Below are 5,584 nucleotides of genomic sequence, written 5' to 3'. Positions count from 1 at the left end.
GCCCACCTGGAGAACAAAGGGAAAACAAATCAAGTTCCGAGGGAATACGGTTAAAGTGTTGGAAATCAGAAGCCCACCTGGAGAACAAAGGGAAAGCAGTTCAAGCATTGGAAATCAGGAGCCCACCTGGAGAACAAGGGAAAGCAATTCAAGTGTTGGAAATCAGGATCCCACATGGAGAACAAAGGGAAAGCAGTTTAAGTGGTGGTAATCAGGAGCCCTCCTAGAGAACAAAGGGAAAAATAGTTCAAGTGTTGGAAATTAGGAGCCCACCTGAAGAACAAAGGAAAAACAGTTCAAGTGTTGGAAATCAGGAACCCACCTAGAGAACAAAGGGAAAGCAGTTCAAGCGTTGGAAATCAGGAGCCCACCTGGAGAACAAAGGGAAAACAGTTCAAGCGTTGGAAATCAGAAGCTCATCTGGAGAACAAAGGGAAAGCAATTCAAGTGTTGGTAATCAGGAGCCCACTTGGAGAACAAAGGGAAAACAGTTCAAGTGTTGGAAATCAGGAACCCACCTAGAGAATAAAGGGAAAGAAGTTCAAGTGTTGGAAATCAGGAGCCCACCTGGAGAACAAAGGGAAAGCAATTGAAGTGTTGGAAATCAGGAGCCCACCTGGAGAACAAAAGGAAAACAATTCAAGTATTGGTAATCAGGAGCCCACCTAGAGAACAAAGGGAAGCATGTCAAGTTTCGAGGAGAAACAGTTCAAGTGATGGAAATCAGGAGCCCACCTGAAGAACAAAGGGAAACAGTTCAAGTCTCAAGGAAAAACATTGCAAATATTGGCAATCACGAGCCCACCTAGAGAACAAAGGCAAAGAAGCAATGTTCAAAGGAAGACAGTTCTAATATTTACAATCAGACGCCTACCTGGAGAATAAGAGAATTCACTTCAGAACGCAATTTAAGTCAGCAACAAAAGAAGTTTGCGACAAGAATGCGAGTCAACAGTCCGAGATGATCAACGAAAGTTAGTCACAACCGAGAATTAAAAAAAGAAAGGAAAAGCAAGAAGTGAATCCAAATGCAGAAGTTGATGAAAGATGTGGGCTGCTCAAGACATGACTGAAGGCACAAGCATGGTATTTTCGGTTTTTATCCGAAAAGCTGAAGAATTATGAACTAGCACTTGCAACTAGCAAGCGTCAAGGTTCAAATCCAAAGCCTGCATGAAGAACCATTTAAGACTCAAGATCAAGCTTCAGAAGACTTATATATAGGAATCTTGTAACTCATAGTTGACAGGTTTAGTTAGTCTTTTTCATTTTTTGATTTTTAATGTAATAACAGGACTGCGGACCGGAACCTCGACGGAATGGCACCTCGACCGGCTATCAACCTCAGTATACTCCATCATCTCACTCACTTCTAAACTACATGTGGCTTGATTCCTTTATAGCCAAGGATATGTAGGCAGCTCAGATACCAGAGCTCGGTCACATTCTCTTTTCTCTTAGTTTATGGTCTCTCTAAATAAGGGTTGGGTCAAAAAAACCTGTCTAGTCATTCTTTGTCAGAAAATACTTCGTGTTTCCAGTCAAAGAGGGGCAACTGTAGACATATGATTTTTGACCCTCCCCAAGATTTTTTATATTTTAGCATGTAAATATTTAATTTAGGCCTAATATCACTATTTCAACTAATTTTGACGCTTTTACTTTATTTTATTACAAGAAAAATGAAAATTACAAAAATATTTTAGTTTATGTATCTTTCGTAAATTTAAATAACAAATATACAAAATAGTACCTTATCTTTATCTTTATATAATTTTGAAAGTACAAATATATATATATATATATATATAATAGTTTCATGTTTTAATATAGTTTAGTTTAATTAATTAGGATTAGCTTTTGCATTGTGTAGTATTTTTATCTTATTTTAAAAGAAGTCAATTAAGGTGTTAGACCACAATTTTAGGAGCTTTAAGACCTAATTTTGGGCCCAAATCAGATTAGCTCATTAAGTCCAATACCCAATACCCATCAAACTAATCCGACTCTTCTTTGGAAAAAAAATGAATAAAAAAGAGCCTAAGACCTAAGAGCTATATATACACGCTAGGGGCTTCAACATATACACAGAAAACAATATACAAAGACCTAGGCTAACGTCTAAGCAAAAAAAAAATACAGAAGACAAGAAACTTAGACCTAAAAAGAAAAAAGCTCAAAAATACAAAGAAAAGGAGACCTACGATAGGGACAATCGACGCCGTTCTCAACAAAAATCAAGAACCCCACCCCCATCGAGTCATCTCCCTTCTTTCGCCAAAACAGACTCGCCGTTACCCCCAAAACAACCCCAGCAAAGCGTCATCGTATTATTCATGAAGACTTAAGAGAAGCAGCAATTTTCAAACGTAAAAACACACCCTAATCATCTCCTTCTTCAAGCTAACATACAAAAGAGAAGGAGCCATCTCATCCACGCCCTAAGCCATCAGCAACCTCTGAACTTCGAAGAGCCGCCCTTTTTCCGCCGAGATCCGCCAGAAATCAACCTCCCCTGTCTCCAGCTCTTTCTACACGCAAACAGTAGCTCAATCCAGTCATTTCTGATTTTTTTTAACTTTGGTCGTTTATGGTTCTGTTATTTGTCAACAAACGAAAACACTATCAGTTGATGCCCTTTCAAAGGGTTTCGTAAATATGATGGGGTACTTGAGATCGAAGTGGTGTTCGTTCGAGTCCGCTGCGATTCGCGGTCTTGTTTGACTCTTGTGGCTGATTTTAGTTGGATTCCGGAGTTAAACATTGTAGCCGAGTGTTCTATATTCATTTGTGAAGAAAAGTTCTGGCCGAACAGGTTCCCTTTCCACTTTTCTCCTCTTTATTTGATTACACTCAGAACAAGTCGATTGTTGTTTAGATTGCGCCGTTAATGATCTCCGAGTTTGTTTAATTTCTTCTTAATTTAGTTTTCTGCTATGTTGTTTATGTTTCCTTTAAGTCTTATTTCCTAGTAGATTTCTGTTTGAATAAACTTGAGGTGCGTAGATCTCTAATCCTATGAATATTCTGTCTTCTCATTCTAAGTTTAGTTATTCATGTTATGCTACTGTTGTGTTAGACTTATTTGGTGCATATGAAAGTAGTATTTTATTGGGTGGTGCAATTGATTTAAGAGATAAAGTAATATAAGATTGCTTAAAATGTTTTTTGCGAAGGGGTTAACAGAGAAATGGGGTTGTTAATCGATGCTAGCTTCAATTGAATAATATTTGGATATCGTAGTCTAACATTTCATGTGATCCGATTCTAATTTCCAACAAAATTAAATAGAACGTGTCGTGAACCGCGGGTGCATTTCATGTAGCGTGGCTTACGATGTTTTTAAATAACCTTGAATTTTCCCGAAATATTAAAAGCGATTAAAAGGTTAAAAAATGCACATAGATTTAAAAGTGTTTCAAAATCAGATAAATAGGCCAATAATAATAGTTGAGCGACCGTGCTAGAACCATGAAACCCGGGAATGCCTGACACCTTCTCCCGGGTTAACCCGATGATCTCCCCTGCATAACCCGAGGACCTTTTCCGGCATAACCCGATGACTTTTCCGGTATAACCCGTGGACCTCCCCGGCATAACCCGAGGACCTTTTCCGGCATACCCCGATGACTTTCCCGTCATAACCCGTGGACCTTTATGGCATAACCCGATAACTTTCCCCGGTATAACCCGGTCATTTTTCCAGCATAACCTGGTAATCTTCCCAACTTAGGGCCCCCAATCCCCATTCGATTTCATTTTAGATACAAGGTCTCTACTCCCTAATCTTTTTTTTCTCAGGGATACACAGTCCCGATTTTATTGCTTTCAATAAGGAAATAGTTTAGATTTTGTTGCAATAACTCATAAAATTTTCCTAGTGAAAATTAGGGCAGAAAATTTTGTTCGTTTGTTTATTTTGGTGTCTGAGCAGGTTATACCTCAAGACACAAGATTCGAGATGACCAAAAGAAGAAGTTTCAATCCAGAATGAAAGAAAAGAAGAACAAGAAAAAAGGAAGTGAGCTCCAAAGTGTAGAAGCGGAGAAAAGATGCGGACTGCTCAAGATATGATTGAAGTCACAAGCTTTGCATGTCCCGCCTTGATCCGAAAAGCTAAAGAAGAACGAACCAGTGTTTGCAGCTAACGGGCATCAAGATTCAGATAAGAGTCTGTAAAAAGAACCAGCCAAGACTCAAGATCAAGCTTTAGAAGGTTTATAGATAGGAATCTTGTAACTCATAGTTGATAGGTTTAACTAGTTTAGTTTTTCATCTTTTATTTTGATGTAATAAGGAGCTCAGTAAATAGAAACAGTAGCAACAACAGTGAAATCACAGTTTCTCGGTAGTCCCAGCTACCAAAACTTCCAGAACTACACTGACCTGATTCTTTTATAACCAAGGATATGTAGGCAACCTCCGAAGCAAGGTTCGGTCAGACTTTTTCAAAAGATGCTTCCCATGGAGTTTCAAACAGGCAAAAATCGCTCGTAATTGCTCATTTTATCTTTGTTCGAAAACCCTTTGTGTTTTCGAGCAAAGAGGGGCAGTTGTGAGCATGCGATTTTTGCCCTAAATGAAATACTCCTATAAAATCAAAGAAAATAGATTTTTTTCCAATTATTTGCCATTTTTGTAGGATTTTTCGTTAATTATTTGCATTTCTGTGCATGTTTACTTTTATTAAAATCATGAAAAATACCAAAAATATCATGCATTTCATTTAGATTTTGTGTTCACATTTTAGGATTAATTAATTAATTAATTGCTTTATTAAAAATGAAAATCACAAAAAATGATTCATTTTTGCATTCTTAGCTTTTAATTTTGGATTATTATTTTCTTTCTTTTTTTAGGATCAACTAATTTTTATAAATATTATAGTTAGATAATTAACTTAATTTTACAATTTAGATTAATTTAGGAATTTAATTTAAGATTTTTTAATTAAAGAAAAAGATAAAAAAACAAAGAAAAGAAAATAAGAAAAGAAATTGAAGAAAAGGGTTTTAATTTGAATTTAGGCCCCTTTTAATACCCAAAATCGGCCCAAACCACCCAGGCCCAAATAATCAACCTACCCGGTCCACCCCTACCTCCCCAAAACGGCACCGTATCACTTTTTTTATCCCAGTCGTTGATCACTTTAGATCTAACGGTTGGGAACTGATTAGCCCCTTGCTATATTAGTGTCTGAAATACCCTCCACCAACCCCAAAGACCCCCTCACTTCGTCTCTCTCACTCTCTCTCTTACCCCTCTGAACTACCGTCGTTGGCCGCCGCCGAAAATCGCCCCACGGTGGCGGGCGATACTCCAAACCACCCCAAAATTTAGCCCTATAATCCCCAGCTCCCCCTAATCAATGCCCTACCATTAATTTCTCAAGAATACCAATATATTTCCTCAAATTTTGAATCTAGAAATTCCAGAGAAACCTAATTTTTTCTTTTCTGATTTTTGCGCGATTTCAACTCGTTTTGACCTAGAATTGACGTTAATCGATTGCTTTCAACAAGAGCAATCAATTGACATTAGTTTTAGTTCATTTCGAAGTCATTGGTTTTTGACCAATTCACCA

At 37.7% G+C, this 5,584-nt stretch overlaps 1 long non-coding RNA gene across 1 annotated transcript; it reads left to right on the top strand.

Moving 5' to 3' along the window:
• The first annotated feature begins 2,085 nt into the window (after window positions 1–2,085).
• Window positions 2,086–4,379, top strand: LOC142181615 (uncharacterized). Its single transcript, XR_012710360.1, has 2 exons — window positions 2,086–2,815; window positions 3,935–4,379. It is a non-coding gene; the product is annotated as an uncharacterized LOC142181615 (long non-coding RNA).
• The last annotated feature ends 1,205 nt before the right edge of the window (window positions 4,380–5,584 follow it).

The sequence above is a fragment of the Nicotiana tabacum genome, chromosome 6, assembly GCF_000715075.1.
Source record: "Nicotiana tabacum cultivar K326 chromosome 6, ASM71507v2, whole genome shotgun sequence".
Lineage (NCBI taxonomy): Eukaryota > Viridiplantae > Streptophyta > Magnoliopsida > Solanales > Solanaceae > Nicotiana > Nicotiana tabacum.
Note: the sequence above shows the minus strand (reverse complement) of the source record. Positions and strands in the feature narration are given on the sequence as shown.